Genomic DNA, 17,873 nt, shown 5'->3' with positions numbered 1-17,873 from the left:
GGAATATGTTAGCAGGAGGAAGTTAAAATTATTTGCAAATAAATACCTACTCCAGTATTAATGTTATTCATTTATTGAAAGAAAATATAAGGAACAAACATAAGATTGATTGGTTTGCTTTATGTTATTTCGCTTCTTGTGCCACTTTTGGCTAAGTTGCGAAGATGGGGATGAGTGATGATATGATGAAATCGATGAATGGACACTCACTAACATCGGGATTCGATCCTGGGACCCCTGGCGTCGTAGCACGATGTGCAACATCCAAAGCCAAAACTAGTTGGGGCTGTTGTCTAGATGCCAGGGGTAGAAAGGAGTGAGAGGGTGAGCTAGCGTGAGTGGCGAGAGGTGGTTGGTCCCTGTACTGTTGGGGCTGCCTGAGACAGTGGAATACGACCATTGTTGAATGATGCGGCTACAGACATTACTACAGCGTATCGTAGCACTATACGACGAAAACGTTACAGGAGGTGTTCAAAATGGTGGCCCACAGTGTCATCGGCCAGATCGTTCTCTTGGTCTGAACCCACTCATGTTTCCTTGTGGGGTCATGTCAAAAGTGTTGTCTACGAGACACTGGTAGAGAGTTAGAAGGAATCAGCTTTTTGTTTGTTTCTTTGTTTGTTTACTGTGGGGTAGTAGGGGGACAAATGGATCGATTGGGGCAGCGTTCACCTTCCTCCTCCATCTCTGGTGACATCAATTCTTCCCTGTCTTCTGTCTCTTTCAAAACGTTTCTTTATGAAAACATGACGTCAACGTACTGACAGAACTTATCTATTTTAACCACCTGTTGAGAAAATTACGTGCGGGTCCCCATTCATACACCACTCACATCTTATATTAATCCATGATGTTCATCAAATACAGTATATAACAATGTAGTAAGAAAAGCCTTAAAGCTTTTTTTTCTTAGCAAGAATTTGCATAGGAACTGGCAGTTTAGTTGTAAGTTTCAAGTTTCCTGGCCTAGGAATATCCCCTCCTGGCTTCAGTTCGATTGCTGTGCCCTGCCAGAATCATGTTAGGGGATGGTTATAATTAGGGGTCGGAAGCTGATGACAAAGCATCTTCTTTTCTCACCCTTGAAGACAATGCTAAACTTGATATAAGCCCGTTTCTCTTTCGTTAGAGCCGGAAAACATTATTTTTATTTTTCATTTTTTTTTATCTTTAGGTCATTTCTCAGTATTTTTTTACGTTTATCTTGCATTTTTCTTCATTTTTGAACTTACATACAGTAAAACCTCGTTAATCCGGACTAATGGGGGGATAAGTTGACCGGTTTAACGAAAGTCCGGATTAACTGAAATAACCTAAAAGAACAGTAGAAAGAGCATTAAAACTCCGTTTATAGCAACAAAAAACGTTTATTATGGTGTATTTAAAGGGCATGGGCCTAAATGCACTACAACAAAGCAAAGGGAGTCCGTTACGGAGCAATATGATGAATGCGATTGTTGACTTCTAGCCACATTTAAAACCTTGCATTCTGCTTTCTTATGAACACTTTAATATATGTAAAATAATTATGAGCACTATGCCATGAAAACTTAAGTGTAAAACAGCGTGCTGTTGTATCGGTTCGATGAGGTTGGCCAGTTACAGAACGGTGTCCTTCTTTAATCCACAAGGCTGCACTCTTTATGGGAAGGGAAATATTTGATGACTGGGCCATTAATGGACTGAATGATTTTAAATTGTGGTGTTTGTTATAGTTAAGTAATTGTATACCGTATAAAAGTCCATCGGCTTTTATTGGGGATCAATTCTCAGGCTATGTGAAAGCCTGGTGCGGGAGGTATTGGCTGCGAGAGGTACACTCATAGCTTGGGGTAACACCTTTGAGAAACAACGGTAACACATAAACAAGCAATGGTGCTCACCCCTGCGATTTAAACACTTCGGTTGACTGGTCTGGCTGGGTCGGGGAATAACTTGTAGAACTGGATGTGATGATAGTCTGTGCTGATTCGTAAGTAAGGCACTCCTGAAAATGAAACTAGGATAACGCACTACTCCTCACTGTAACTCTTTACGTGTGGATTGATAATCGGATTATTAGTTGAAGACAAGAACTGTTCACGCGATATCTTTCTGATTGCAACTGAGGTGAGAAATGTTCTCTCCTATTTATGTGAGATTCAAATTTCCGATTGTTGAAGCCGTTAGCGAGTCGCGTCTGCCGTTAACGGTGTTTGTAGCATAAAGCTGTGTTTAGTTATTTTTCGTACGATTTCCGGTAGAATCCGTGTCAGCGATTTTTCAAGATCCGCTGAAGAATGCAGGTGTTACGTGCTTCCAGCGCCCCGACCGGGCCCCTTTGTCTATTGTGCTATGACGCCAGGGGTCCCGGGTTCGAGTCACGCCGAGTGATACGATACTATAGCTTTCAATTCAATTTCCATTGAGGGTGATAAAAACATCCCTGGCAGGAATAAAAGAAAAAAAACTTTTGTCGGGGAAGGGGGATCCCCAGCATCCTCACCGTTAATTCGCACGCTGGGTAAACTAAGTCAATAAACGTTTTGTTGACCAATATTGGTACCAAAACAACGCAAAAATCAAGTGCAAAGATGGCACGGCAATAATCTTCTGGCGAATTTTGTAGAAAAAATGAAAAAAATATTTTTTTCCAGTTGGTGGTCGGCCAAACTCGATCGTGCACGCCAAGTAGCTAGGTGTCAGTGTGACTGTCACACTTATTTACATAGTGTTGTTTGTCCTGCAGTGTACTACAGTGTAAAAGTTCGGCCGAAACCGGCCCCCATGTGACCGTTGCCTCACGTTCAGTCAGCAGAGATGACATTAGCCCCCGGCGTCCAAATAAATTCGGGCCTGAACTTAGCAAACAGCTTCGGCCAGAAGAAGTGACGCTATATTTCACGCAGCTAATGAAGTACCTGTTACGGGTGGGCAAGTAAAGTAGGTGAAATATGTTGAAGAAACGCATTACTCACCGTCCGTAATGGTAAAATAGATTTGCTGTTCGAATATTTCATCCTTGTTTCCTGTTACTGATTCGCCATCATGTTTAAAGCCCTCGGCTCGATGCATGGTGTGTCGAATGTGTAAGGCCTGCTTTAAATGGAAGCATTTCCTTTAACGTTCTTGCTAGCATAAATGCTATGTAAAGGCTTCCAAAAATCTCATAGCAGACAGTGCTTTCTTTACACGGAAGCATTACATGGACTAAGTCGGTTAGTTTTTGCGATTACAATGTATAATATATACAGCACGAAAGGCATGCCGAGTTACACCATCTATGTGAGTGTACGGTGCTCGCAATTGAAACAACTAAAATATGCTTCCATACGGGTACAGTAAACGCTATATAGTATGTATTTGAACAGCGCCATTGGTTTGAACCTAAAAGCTTTTTTATACGAAACGTTATTCCTCTCGGTTGAATAGTTATCGGCTTTTAAAAATGTGAAGTGATGCATTTTTTACATCTCACGCGGCCGCCATTACACACAGAAAACTAAATGCATCATATCGATTGATGCACCAGCATCCATCTATTGATGCACTAAAGTGTGTTTTATGACTTCTTCAAAGAATCAGATTCACATTTAATGCATTTGGGTGCATTTTTGAATGTCGTGAAAGAAACATCAAAGTACATCATTTGATTCAAATGAGGATTTATTTCAGTCGAGATGCACTTCAATGCATCAGCTGATGCATTTTGATGCACCTTGATGCGTTTTGATGCACCAGAATGCATCATCAAAAAAGATGCAGGAAGGTGCATCAAGGAACATCAACTGATGGATTGAAGTGCATCTCGACTGAAAGAAATCCTCACTTCAATCAAATGATGCACTTTGGTGTTTCTTTCACGACATTCAAAATGCACCCAAATGCATCAAATGTGAATCTGATTCTTTGAAGAAGTCATAAAACACACTTTAGTGCATCAATAGATGGATGCTGGTGCATCAATCGATATGATGCATTTAGTTCTCTGAGTGTACATCTTCACCCGTGACCTGGAGCTCGCTTCTGATTGGTTATGCTACGAAAAGTGCTACGGAAATAGGACCGATTCTATCCTTAGTGCGATTATAAACATTGAAATGCATAGCGGATATACTATAACAATGTCATGATATGAATTATAATTGTTGTATTAGCAAGATTACATGCATAGTAAATCACATTTATCTGTATGGTTGTCAATTGTGGAGCTCACCAGCTCAATGCCACATGGCAAAAATAGAATCAATTCAGAAAATATTTGTCAGATTACTGTTCATGAAAACTCAAAAGACGTTATATAATAATTGAATGTGATGGGTGGTTCGAATATGTTTAATTTAGAAACACGAAACTTATATTCAAGGAGTAACAAATTAAGTGTATTTGTATAGAAATCCTCTCCAAGAGGGCCTCTCCTAGTGGTTCCGAACACGCTTTAAACTGTACGTCCAGTCCCGATTAGCCTTTCTATGCATAAAGTGTAATTGAAACAAAAACTGAAAGCTCCCAATGAACATTGGTAATGATGCTTCGAGAACCACTGCTTAAAACATGCGCAAATAAGATCCTTAGGAAAATATTTGGACCTAAAAGGGATGAGGAGACAGGTGAGTGGAGAAGGTTACATAATTTAGAACAACATAATTTGTATTCATGTCCAGATATTATTAGAATAATTAAATCAAGAAGATTTAGGTGGGCAGGCCATGTGACACGAATGGGAGAGGAAAGAGGAGTTTACAGGATTCTTGTTGGGAAACCTGATGGTAAGAGACCTGTAGGAAGGCCAAGACGAAGATGGAGGGACAACGTTGAGATGGACTTAAAGGATATCGGTAGGGATGGAAAAGAGTATATAGATCTTGCTTAGAATAGGGAAAGATGGAAGGCCTGTGTTGCTGCAGCCATGAACCTTCGGGTTTAAGAAGGCTAGAGAGTTAGTTAGTTTTCAGTAAATTGTAACAGTGCTGGTGAATTGATAAAATAAATAATAATAAAGTAACCAATTGTAGGAATATTGAACTTGGTGTTGCATTTGTCCATTATTGTCTTTAGCTTTAGTAACAATAAACCAGTTATTATGTCAAATGTCTTGATCGAAAGAATACTGAGGGTAACAAGTGAATGACAATGCTGATGTCTTTCAACCCTTTAACAGGATAAAATGTTCACCCAGGCGAGGTGGATTTTTGGTGTCTTCCTCCTTTCCACACCCAATAAAACCTTGACCTCTGTTACATATTTATGGTTTTAAATAAGATAAATAATATCTTTAAGTATTACTGTTAAAGAATACGTTTGTTGCAGGTATTCATTTATTTAATACCTATATATCATAATGATATCACCCAAACAGTAATCTCTTAGCTTAAATTGCTACATGCTATACAGCAGTAAATTCAAGACTACTAGTAGTCCCAATTAGCCTATCGGTGCATAAAGTGAACTTGAAACAACAGTTAACTTTTATTCTTAGTTTCTCCGGAGAGAGAGAGAGAGAGAGAGAGAGAAAGAATTATCTCTCTCTCCCTCACTCTCTCTCTCTCTCTCTCTCTCTCTCTCTCTCTCTCTCTCTCTCTCTCTCTCCTGGAGAAAGAAAGAAAGAAAGAGAGAAAGAAGGAAGAAAGAATCTCTCTCTCTCTCTCTCTCTCTTCTCTCTTTTTCATAGAAAGAAAGAAGAAGAGAAAGAGAGACCGAGAGGGAGAGACCGAGAGAGAGAGAGAGAGAGAGATAAATCTCTCTCTCTCTCTCGGAAGGAAAAATAAATCTTCTTCTCTAGAGAAAGAGAGAGAGAGAAAAATCATTATCTATACACCCCCTTTCATTTTTACCACGAAATTTTCCTAACATATTCCTAACGCAGGGTTGGCAGTGTTCTGCGAGGTTACATGTAGTAAAAACTTCGCGGATAGTCAATATGGAGCGCTACACGACGGAGGAGCGAATGACGACCCTTAAAATTCATAACAAGCATGGAGACTGTGGGCAAATCACCTGACATTTTCGGTAAGAAAAGCGCCCCAAAGAAACAACTATGCGACCTCACACGTGCGATTTTCTTCCCTGGGTGTTCATGAAGTCCAAAGTTTATGCTGCGAAAATAAGAACGATTCCTGAATTGAAAGCAGAAATTCAAAGAGCTATCGACGGAATTGAGTCGCAGTTACGCGAAAAATTATTCAGATTTTTATCAAAAGAATTCAAGTGTGTAAAATGCGTTGTGGAAAACATTTGTCCAGAAGCGTCTCGTGAACGCATGCAGTGCATGTTGCGCATGCGTCAATTGTAGGAAATAGGACAGCTTGATCTGCGACGACATTCATGAGCATTTCTACATTCTAATTTCTTCATATGGGAGAAGTATTTATTTTACACGAGAGCGCTGAACTAAGCTTATATTACATTTCTTGGATCTGAAGTGAAAGAAAGTAATAATTAATTTCCCACAATATTGATGCATGCGTCACTTCAGATCCAAGAAATGTAATGTAAGCTTAGTTCAGCGCTCTCGTGTAAAATAAATACTTCTCCTATATGAAGAAATTAGAATGTAGAAATGCTCATGAATGTCGTCGCAGAGCAAGCTGTCCTTTCCCCACAATTGACGCATGCGTTCATGAGACGCCTCTGCATTTGTCAGATATCCTCTCCCACATTTAATGACAATGTTTAATCTTTCAAATAATGTAATAACTTTGCCAATTATTAAATCCTGCATATCTTTTGGATACCCTTTTTAGAGAGAAACCTTCAGCAGTCTACATCAGAGAAAGGAGTGGGTGTCGCAAAACTCTTTCAACAACGCTTGGGTGCTGGTAGATATCATAAAAACAAGTAACTTTTCCCTATTAAATTTACCTCGAAAGCGCTTAGTTTCTGCGCTATGGGCGCTTAAAATCTATCCTGTACGTATGCAACCCATCACAGCAAACGCTTGCTCTGACATAACTACCAGGGGCGCGTGCCAGGGTTGCCACTAGCGTTCCTCGTTAAGAGAGACGACTTGAAAACAACTTGGGAGTCTTGCCTGAGCAAAATCCAAAACATTAATGGTACTTGCGATGTTGTAAGAAGCATTCACAGTATTTATAAACTGACCAAGACAAATAATGGACAGACTGAAAATCAAGATTAGCCTACTCATTCTAAAATATCTCCATAATTGATTGATTGATTTGGTTCATTTTAATTCGCTTTTCTGCCACCTTTGGCTAATCACGAAGATGAGGATATGATGAAATAACAAATTACACCAATGTCTAGGCCAGGATTTAAACCGAGACACCTGACGCAGTAGTGAGCTGTGCTAACCACATCACAACGGAGTGTTTCGTGTATCATGCAATATCAACAATTGCAAGGGACACGTGAGATAGGGGAAATCCACGAACGAACAAATGTAAACACGAAGTGTTTGCTGCCTCGTTTCGAACACGCAGACTGAAATGTTATTACAATTGATGTATTAGAAAATTGTGAACTAGCGCTATTGCGAATAGAGTTCGTTATAAAAAGCAAGCTGAAAAGAATCAAAAATCTCCGGCAGATGAATATTCTTGGGCCACTTTGGTGACGGAGTACGTTTAGTGATCAAAACATGATCTCTCTACCGAGTGTTCCGGACAAGAGTTCCGACCTGGACAAAGGTGTCACTGGATCTTTCGTCCTCGTATTTACTATTTGCCTGAAAGTGTAGAAAAATGACGTACAATGCGAAGAATATAAATTCACAAGAATTATCCCGGAAATTCATCTACTGTAGATGTCAGAATCTCGCTCGTTTGCTACAAAACGTTGTTTCCAGGGTGAACTAAAAGTTGACATTTTGATGCCTTTCGAAAATGTTACTCTTACATTTCAATGTTGATATCAAGTTGCTACAATGAATGATAAATATGTACAATTTATGACGTGTTTTCAATGGTTTCCTTTTGATTATTTTTTTTTCACGTTCGATGATAAGAATGTGAAGCAAAGACACAAAATGAGAAAACTAATTCTCACACATGAAAAGAGTGTAAATTGCGAGGATTTCTCTTGATGTACCAATATGAAACTATATCGTGAAGTGCGGAACAAACTAGTACAGGCAGTAGGCACCGAACGCACAGTAATTCCTTTCAATAAAATATTAATTTCTTCCTACAACTTCTTTAATAGAGCATTGAAGATGAACCAGTTTGAGTGGAGAGAAAGAGAGAGAGCGAGAGAGAGAGTCTTTAATTCGCATGTTCCTAGTATTGCAAATAATCGTTGGAATTTTCTTGAAACCCATTTTTCAAACACATAATTTTTCTTACATGCATATCAGTTGTCAGTAAAATTTATAGGTTGCCACTGTTTTCAAAATTAAGCCAGGGGTCTTGGGTTTGATTCCCGGCTTGGGTATGGACGTTTGTGGGTGTCCATTCATCAATTTCATCATATCATCACTCATCCCCATCTTCGCAAATTAGCCAAAAGGGGCACAAAAGCGAAGTACAATAAAGCAAATCAATCAATCATTCTTTTTAAAGAGCCTTGCAATTTTTTCCCAATGAGACGAACACGATTACCAATAACGCTAGCACAGATAGGAATAATTTTCAAATAAATCAATTGTAATAACATTTCAGTCTGCGTGTTCGAAACGAGGCAGCAAACACATCATGTTTACATTTGTTCGTTCGTGGATTTCCCCTATCTCACGTGTCCCTTGCAATTGTTGATATTGCATGATACACGAAACACTCCGTGGTGATGTGGTTAGCACAGCTCGCTACGGCACCAGGTGTGTCGGGTTTAAATCCTGGCCTAGATAGTTGTCATTTGTTACTTCATCATATCATCCTCATTTTCGCGATTAGCCAAAGGTGGCAGAAAAGCAAATTAAAATAAACCAAATCAATCAATCAATTATGGAAATATTTTAGAATGAGTAATCTTGAAATTCAGTCTGTCCATTATTTGTCTTGGTCAGTTTATAAATACTGTCAATGCTTCTTACAACATCGCAAGTATCATTAATGTTTTGGATTTTGCTCAGGCAAGACTCCCAAGTTGTTTTCAAGTCGTCTCTCTTAACGAGGAACGCTAGTGGCAACCCTGGCACGCGCCCCTGGTAGTTATGTCAGAGCAAGCGTTTGCTGTGTTGGGTTGCATACGTACAGGATAGATTTTAAGCGCCCATAGCGCAGAAACTAAGCGCTTTCGAGTTAAACTTTATAGGGAAAAGTTACTTCATTTTATGATATCTACCAGCACCCAAGCGTTGTTGAAAGAGTTTTGCGACACCCTGTATATATATTCGTTCCTTAAAACCAATTTGCTAAAAGTCGGTTGTGCAATGTGCCCCTCAATTACTGCCGCCACTTCACAACAGCCCAGAGGCCAAAAAGTCTCTTAAGGTCGTCTGGAAGAAAACACGCCTTATCTCCAAGAAAACATCAAGTTTTTTTTAGCTATAAAACCAGCTATGAAAGACGTAGCCAAGATAAAATACCGGACGAGTACAAAAAAAGTGCACTTACTTCATAAGTCTACGTGTATTCTTCTAATTATGTATGTGCTCTAAATCATTAGACGATAAGGACCTGATATTGCTTCCTCTCTTTTAATCCGGTAGTCCGGACGTGACTCCGTTGGGTAATTAACTTAGCCAACTTGTCAAGTGCTGCGGCCGGTAAAAAATTTCCAACGCTTCGTACTTTGTTATGTAGGATCTGTATTCAACCTTGCTGATACGATGGCAGTTGGCCTGGGTTTGTGGCTGATACGCAAGGTGTTTCATGTGAGAACATTTTACACTTTTTCACTCCGAAGTGATTTTATGCCGTAAACGGGAACTTCGTACAGATTTTGACATATTCTAATGTGCCCTGCAAAATCCGTGGCGAGTGACAACACGAAAATTATACGCGAGCAACACTTTGTCCTTTATAAATGTACTGAAGGAATACCAAATAAATTCTAAAATATTAGGGGGGCAAATACGTCAGCATTTTCGTGACGAACTTACCCCAGAAAATGGGGTAAATTTGTCACCTTTACTTACGTTTCTAGCAGGTCAATATTACCCCCATGAAGAGGTAAGATCGTCACGCAAGATGATATGAACTGCAAAATATATCCTCTTGTTATACTAGTGACGTTTGTGTGTATTTTATTCTTATTTTTCATTATACACAAGAAGGGGAGAGAATTTGAGAAATATGTCATGTATGCAAGTGACAAGCTTGATATATTTTTGAACTATACATGACATATTTCTCAAATTCCCTCCCCTTCTTGTGTATAATGAAAAATTGCCACGCAAAAAGAGACTAAACTTGATTGAAATTACAACTAATTATGCGCTATTCATGAAATTATATAAAACAAAACTGTGATGATTCTTTTTTCACCCTGTCACTGCCCCTTTAACCCCAGTTTAAATAAAAACCGGACACCTTGACAGTGTTCAATCTACCAATTGAAACTAATAACTTCGCGCAACAAGGTACTTGGCTTGTCACCAACGGATAGACATATACTTGAAATTACACGCGTCTCTTAATCCCCTCGGACACGACGTTTCTCTAAGAATAATAACAATGTCCACCGAAAACTAAGCGTTTGATTGTCACCAAACGAATAAAAAAAATGCGTGGACTTATCTATGTATTTCGATGAAAGCAAATGGTTGATCCGTGACCGCTAGCCATATGACTAGCCCGGTCACTCTACCGGCACCGAGAGAACCTTCCAATGTCTCCCCTATTGCCCAAAAACTAGTAAGAAATGTCAACCACCGTTACTCAATCGGTTGCCTTATATAGCCGATTCGAAAAATGCCAGTAAACTGGACTTCTTCCAACCCCCTTCCGGTTTGAAAGGACATAAAACTACCCACCTTCTACAAGCTGGCTTTCACTGTCACGTAGGCCAACCCTACAGCAGGTTACATTGGAGACTGCATAAAAAATATTATTGTCACCAAACAAAAAATAATATTAAACATTCATCAAAAACTAATAAAAAAAAGGATCATGTAGTGATTCTATCATTACAATAAGTAAAGGAGAGAGGACCTGATGGAACGAGAGAGTGAAAACGTGAGAAAAGGATTGAAGGAGAGACAAGGTGAGAAAGAAAGAAATAAATGCTTTAAAAGAGAGTAAAAAGGCATAATTGACAAATCTTCACATTAATAATGTTCCAGAGATTTCGATACAAACAATATAACAAATCAATGAAATATCTTTAGGTACCAGTTTCATAGATCGGAGACACATTAAAATCGCATATTTTGTGTTTCGCATGGTTCGTACTTATCAATTGTGTATTGCGGAACATAGTTCAAGGTGCCATTATGCTTTTTACACGAAAACAAACGCAATTTTTCACATTATGAGTGCTTTTTTTTATTCCTTCCTTTCCTTCCGGAACACACAATATGGCGGGAACATCTTGACTCACGTTGTGGGTATGCAGTGTTTCAATCTTCTTCACCGAAAAATACCTACTATCGTGTTCGTCACCGGTGGAAATTTTACATTATGCACGGGTAGCTGACGGATAGTCCGGGTAGCTGACGGATAGCCCCACGAATCATACACGGATAGCCCCACAAACCATTCACGGATAGCCCCACGAACCATTATGCACGGTAGCTGACCGATAGCCCCTGGAAACCATTCACGGATAGCCCCACGAACCATTTCCGATAAGGTTTGGTTACGTTAGGCAAGCATAGTAAAAAAAATGAGGATTGAAACACTGACAGGGGCTTACGTCATCAAACGTACGCAGCATTCGGTTGTCGTACGGCAAGCAAATGAAAGCAATGGCAATTGTGTGTCGGTGAGATATTTCTCTTGAAAAATACATGAATTCCCGGTCAAATATATTCCACGATGAAAGAAAATACCTCGACGAACGTTGGAAACATTGGAGAAACTCATTTCCGTAAGTAGTTTCTTGTGTAAAATTGAAGTAATGTGTCTCCGATGTATGAAACTGTTACCATATCTATACACACCCTTTACGCCTTCATGGCATGGTACAAAGCACAGGGGAACACTTTACTTTACTGTAAGATGTAATTGGCCATCAATTACCATTTGAGGATTTCCAGGATCGCTCATGTGAGCATTGCTTCATCTTCGCTGGAGAAAACGCTGGAAACAAATCATTCCAGCTACCGAGCGCAAATATAGCTTGCTTTACGTAACTTCCAGCAGCCGAGAAGCAGTAAGAGCCTTATTTACATAACAGTTAGTGACCATTTGGGAAAATAAAACATTGGGCAGTAGGAGAGCTCTCAGCGGACACTGCCTTGCTCTATTGGTCGTTTGGTTGGAATTTTATGACGGTTTCTCGGGGAGAAAGGAGAGCCGGTAAGGAGTGGTGCTGGAATCAAGACCGAAAAAAGAGAACATAGAGTGCTGGAACGTGCCTTATCAAACTGGACATTACTCGGTAGCTTACACGGGCACCCTAAGGCATGACCACGCTGTGCATATTAAAAATATTCCGTGAAAGTAGCTACCACATCTCATCTGCCCTGCAGTTAGGTGCAGTGGCAGTCGTAGTCAGCGGGGGAAGACATTTTAAGTGCATGCTTTGTCACCTGCAATTTTGATCTTGCTGTGCTTCTGGATTCTTGAAATTCATGGCGATTTCTTGTTATTTTACAACTGCCACGCTTCTACGTAATGCAGACGTTTTAATGCATGCCCGTGTGTAGACATTTAATGCTCCTCTTTATGTGCCTGATGTATTTATCTTCGCCCTGTGCATGAAAGACCTTTCTCCACGAACTTTGATTATAAAACAAAAGACCATACATAAAATGCCTCTTTTTTATGTTCAGTCTATCTTATATTTAGCAATCAGAATGAAAATTAAGTACAGTTGGGCGAGGCTTGTGCCCAGGCCCTTTTTTGGGGGGGGGGGAGAGGAGGGGACAGATCCGAAAATGTGTGCTGCGAGGGTGTGTGCATGTATGTATGTATGTGGTATATGTATATACCGAGTGGTCCAAAAGTCCCGGAACGGTCAAATATCGTGAGAAATACACATCGAATCGGAAAAATAAAAAATACGTGTTGAATAAGTGAAAGAAAGCTATTCAATGATATCACACTTGATTCCCCACCCCCGCCCCCTGGGGGTGGGGCGGGAGGCAACTGTGAAATTTTAAATGGAAACTCCCATTTTGCATTGTAGAATCGGAAAGAGGACTTCATTCCGAGTCCAACAAGCTATCAACCATCCTCCTAGCTCAATTAGGAACGGAAATATGGCGATTTAAAATTTTTGAAGAAGAAGAAAAATACGTCAAGACCTTTCAATAGAGTATATGGAAAGGGGGGGGGGTCTACGATCACATGCTGATTCTGAATCTGTAATCGCTTTCACTCTAGCTCAATTAGGGTCAGAGATACGTCCCTTTGAAAATCTTTGGGTTTTATGATTATTATTTATTATTTATATATATATATATATATATATATATATATATATATATATAAGTGTGACTCGGATTAACATCGGGGATCGAGAGTCACTGTGATGTAGCAAATGACAAAACGAGAAGTTCAAAGTTCATAATGACTGTAAAGGGCCCTCCCTGGTCAATGAAGAGAAAGATGAGATGTAACTGAGTGAATTGCTCTCTCCACACTTATCATACCTGTCCGCTGTTCTCCCTGAGTGCTGTCCTAGACGTATCTACAGGAGGTGTCCATAACTTGTCAGAGTTCGTACTTCGACTCTGACTGATGCTCCCGCGGTGAGTGTATCGAATGAATTTGTGAGTCAACTGAGAGGGCTGTCCTTCCGGACTTCATATTTTATACTGCCCCCGGACTAGAGGTTATTACTCTTCATGTCCTCTATCGGTGAGGTGTACCTTCGTCACTTTCCGTTTAACCTCAGCACAGAGGTATTGGGAAATGCTGCGCAATCCTGGGATAACGAGAGGCAGTCGACGGAAACGTCAGGTTATGAACAGTGTAAAGAGATCATTAAACGAACCTCTTCTCTATCTTCACTCATTATACCTCATCAATATATACAAAGGTAAAACACGAATGCAACACTGATATAAGTATGAAATATTATTGGGCCTCCCCGATGGCGCAGTGGTAGCGTCGTGGCCTTGTCATCAAGGGGTCGCGGGTTCGATACCCGGTGGAGGCACAAGTGGTTCGGATCCCAATTTAAACCGTAGGTCCAGTTCCTATTAGCCTTACTGTGCATAAAGTGGACTTAAAACACCAACTCAAACCAAAGCAAATGAAATCTTATTGATCATATTTTATATATATATTCGTGTTTTACCATATACCTTTACATATGTTGCTATGAGGCCCATACCCAAGGATTTTTTAAAGGGGGAGGGGATAGATCCGAATATGTGGTACAAAGAAAACAATGAGAAATTCTGTGAGGTTATTTTACGTTGCTTTTCTGCCGAGTTTGTCTAATCGCGACGATGAGGATGAGCGATGACATGATGAAATCGCTGAAGGAACACACTCACAAAGAACACCTATGACCAGGCTGGGATTCGAACCCGGAACTCCTTGCGTTGTAGCGCGCTTTGCTAATCACTCCGTCGCGGTGGTCGGAGAAATACTGTTGGAGTACTAGATGTGACCATTAATGCTATGGTAATATTACAGCTAGAGATAAATGTGCAATTGTAGAGTTGCAATATTATGATCCAAACTAACAGAAAGAAAATCAACTCACCAATACATTCCAAGAATCAGCCACACAGTCGCTTACAGGTAAAGGCTGTCACATGGCGTATAGCTTAGTGCTTATCGTTTACATTCAATTCTCAGAAGTATTCGAACAGTTCTGTGTTACGCAAAAATTATACCCTGTCCCATCTAACTGTGGAGCAAGGCCATGCATAGCGTCATAGTAGCGGGGTAAATCGAGTATCCAGAGCGAAGCAGTACATGTTGCTGGAAGGCTGATAACTGCAGTTACTCACTTCCCCCCCTCCCCCACGGAACACAGTTCCCTGTCGCGTGTTCATTGGTGGATCGTCTCACGTCACTACTTGCGCAGAAACTTTTTTTCGTTCGCCTGCTCCACAGTTAGCTGGGACAGAGTATAGCAATGTTTTCATATTTCCTTTAATTTTCTTATACCAGCATCATTGAAGAACCATTCTATGTTTAGAAAATAATATATTTAGAAAGTAAATTATACTGTATTACCAATTATTACCTACAATAAAGAACTCCAAATGCGAGTTTTAAAAAAAATGTTTGGGGTAGACTTTCATCAATAGTTATAAAACTAAAACTACCCAATATTGCAGATTGCAGACTTTTGGAGCCTGCCTCTCTACACAACAATCATATTAATTTGTGCAAAGAAAAAGTTTAAAAAATTTCCAAATTGGAAAAAAAAAGTCGTAGCTTTGTATGAGTTCACATTAAACTTTTCATTCTTCGAGAGGGGATCCATGGGCCCAATGGCCACTCCCCTGGGTACGGGTCTCAGTTGGGCTAATTGGGACTGGATCCACTCATTTGTGCCTCCACATTTGCCTATGTTTCATGCGTACGGTTGGAGAAATGCTATTCCAAGTTCTTTAGACAAAAACATTACGGAATTTCTAATTTTTAAAACAATTGTTAAAGTGGTAATGTTTGTTATTTTGGTTTTTTTTAACCTTAGAAGTAAAATGATAATTCTACAGTTCAGCCTAAAACAGGTTGGTCACATGTAGTGCAATCATTAATGGTATTGCCTTGTTGGAAAAGTGTCCTGAATTCGACTCATGGTGAATGTCTGTTGTGAGTATTTCTGATCTCAGTTCTAAATGTAGATCCAGTGCCTATTAATCTGTCTGAGTATCTTAAGAGACAGAAAATTATAATCATGGTAAGGTGCGAATTGCAAAAAAGCATGCCAGAACGTTGTTACATTGCATCTATCAGGAAATAAAAAATATACCTTCACTTGAATTCATTCTCGAAATATTACCACTTGGCACTTGCGAATCGAAAGAGAACGAACGAATTTAATTATTTTAGAACATTTAAGTTGAGATGATGTAGGCTTTTCATTTACACATGTCTGTTTTGCTCATATTCAGCTGTAAGCCTCTTTACACAAGGAATATATGCGAACACGTGTTGTGTGAGGAGTTAACACGTTAGCTGCTACGTTAACTCACTCTAGTTTTACTCCCGGAGCCTCGTGAAGCGTATTTAACTCACACGTCCCTTTACCTTGGGAGCCTCGTGGTACAGAGGCAACTCGCGCTACCATGCTATAACATAACATACATGTTACGTCAAGAGTGGCCCCGTGGACAAAATTTTGGAGATGTTTCCTGAAAATCTTATTTAGTGGTGCTGTTATTGTTATAATTAATACGAACAATTTTTAAAACGTGACTTAACTTTTTTTATATTTACTTTTGCCTTTAAATTTCACTTAAATCTGACAATTAAACAAAAAACACTCATGAACAGTGTTCAAGTTTTTCCGATTGTGCGTTTGGCCTTGAATTATTGTTGGCCAGCTCCTCGAACGATATCGATAGAATAGTACATGCAGAGTCAAAAGACTCAATGCTCAGATAAAAACAATAAAAATGATCAGAAAAAAATAGCAATATTCAGGAAAAATAATGCTTAAAAAGAAACGGTAAATATGCTCTGAGCCAAATATAACTCTTGTGGTGGGGTGCAGCGTAATAATTTATTCTAGCGCCGCACATAAAATAATTAAAAATAACAATTTTTTATCTAATCGTCAAGAAACATATTTCTTTTAACGTTTTTATTATATTCTGGTAATAAAACATCGTGACCTGAGGGAATTTGTTTCCCTATTGTGGCAGTCAACGTCGTATTGCATACTAGCAGATTACCTGGCGTTGCCCGGCTATTTATTTATCCCAATCTTCTATTAGACAGGAAAATAATGAATTCTAACTATAGTGTAAAATGTAACTGATTATATTTACAGGTATTTATAAGTATAAGTACAGTATTCGAATTATAAAGTAAAATCTTGTACAAACTCACTATAATATAAATTTAACTCAAAACCTGATTATAAACAACATTTTTAGTTTCACCCCCAGGAGCAAGAATAAATACATTTATTGGTGAACCCACCCTTGAGCAAGCAACATTAAAGTTGTCCGTGGGAGAAACATGGCGATCTTAAATCCACTCCGCAATACTTCAGAGACTGCTCCTGTGACTTGTTGCTCGTGATCGAAAAAGCATGTCTCTCTCTCTCTCTCTCTCTCTCTCTCTCTCTCAAATGTCATAGCCAATGTCACCAATTAGCTTAGCGACTACGAAAACTATGGATCCGACACTAATGTAGGTCATTTTTGACATTTTATTTTTCACCCCCCTCACCCCCCATGCTGATAGGTGATGAACTTGGAGTTGAACGGCATTCGGAGTGTCACTATTCATCTTAGCGACCCCAAAAACTTTGGATTCCACACTAATATAGGTCGTTTTCGATTATTTTTACATGTCACCCCCTTCCCACCCCCACCCCTAAGGGTGCCATGGGTGCCTTACCCCACAGTATTTATTTCCAGATTGCAAGTGATACGTGTACCAAATTTGGTTGAAATCGCTCCAGGCGTTCGAGAGTTATGCCGAAACAAACACACACACATACATCCATTTTTATATATAGAGATAATCATCATTCATCTTTATTGACGTGAATAGCCAAAGTGGTAGAAAAGCAACAAAAAATTGTAAAAATATAGTAAATATATCCAACGATTTCTTGATGGAATATATGAAACTTTTTTCTTATGAAAGCAGTTTTTAACTTTTCGTCTTATCTAACTTCTTGGATGGTGAGAAACAATATTAGACAGTAGAGGCTTTGGCTGTTATGCATTTGAAGCTTCGGAA

General features: G+C 39.4%; 1 long non-coding RNA gene across 2 annotated transcripts in view; it reads right to left on the bottom strand.

The window, feature by feature from the left end:
- LOC146002562 (uncharacterized) overlaps window positions 1-17,873 on the bottom strand; it is a 503,824-nt gene that overhangs the window by 378,131 nt on the left and 107,820 nt on the right. The gene's annotated exons all lie outside the window — the stretch shown is intronic.

This window comes from Lepisma saccharinum, chromosome 18 (genome assembly GCF_977018435.1).
Source record: "Lepisma saccharinum chromosome 18, izLepSacc3.1, whole genome shotgun sequence".
Lineage (NCBI taxonomy): Eukaryota > Metazoa > Arthropoda > Insecta > Zygentoma > Lepismatidae > Lepisma > Lepisma saccharinum.
This window is presented reverse-complemented; position numbering and strand designations above follow the sequence as displayed.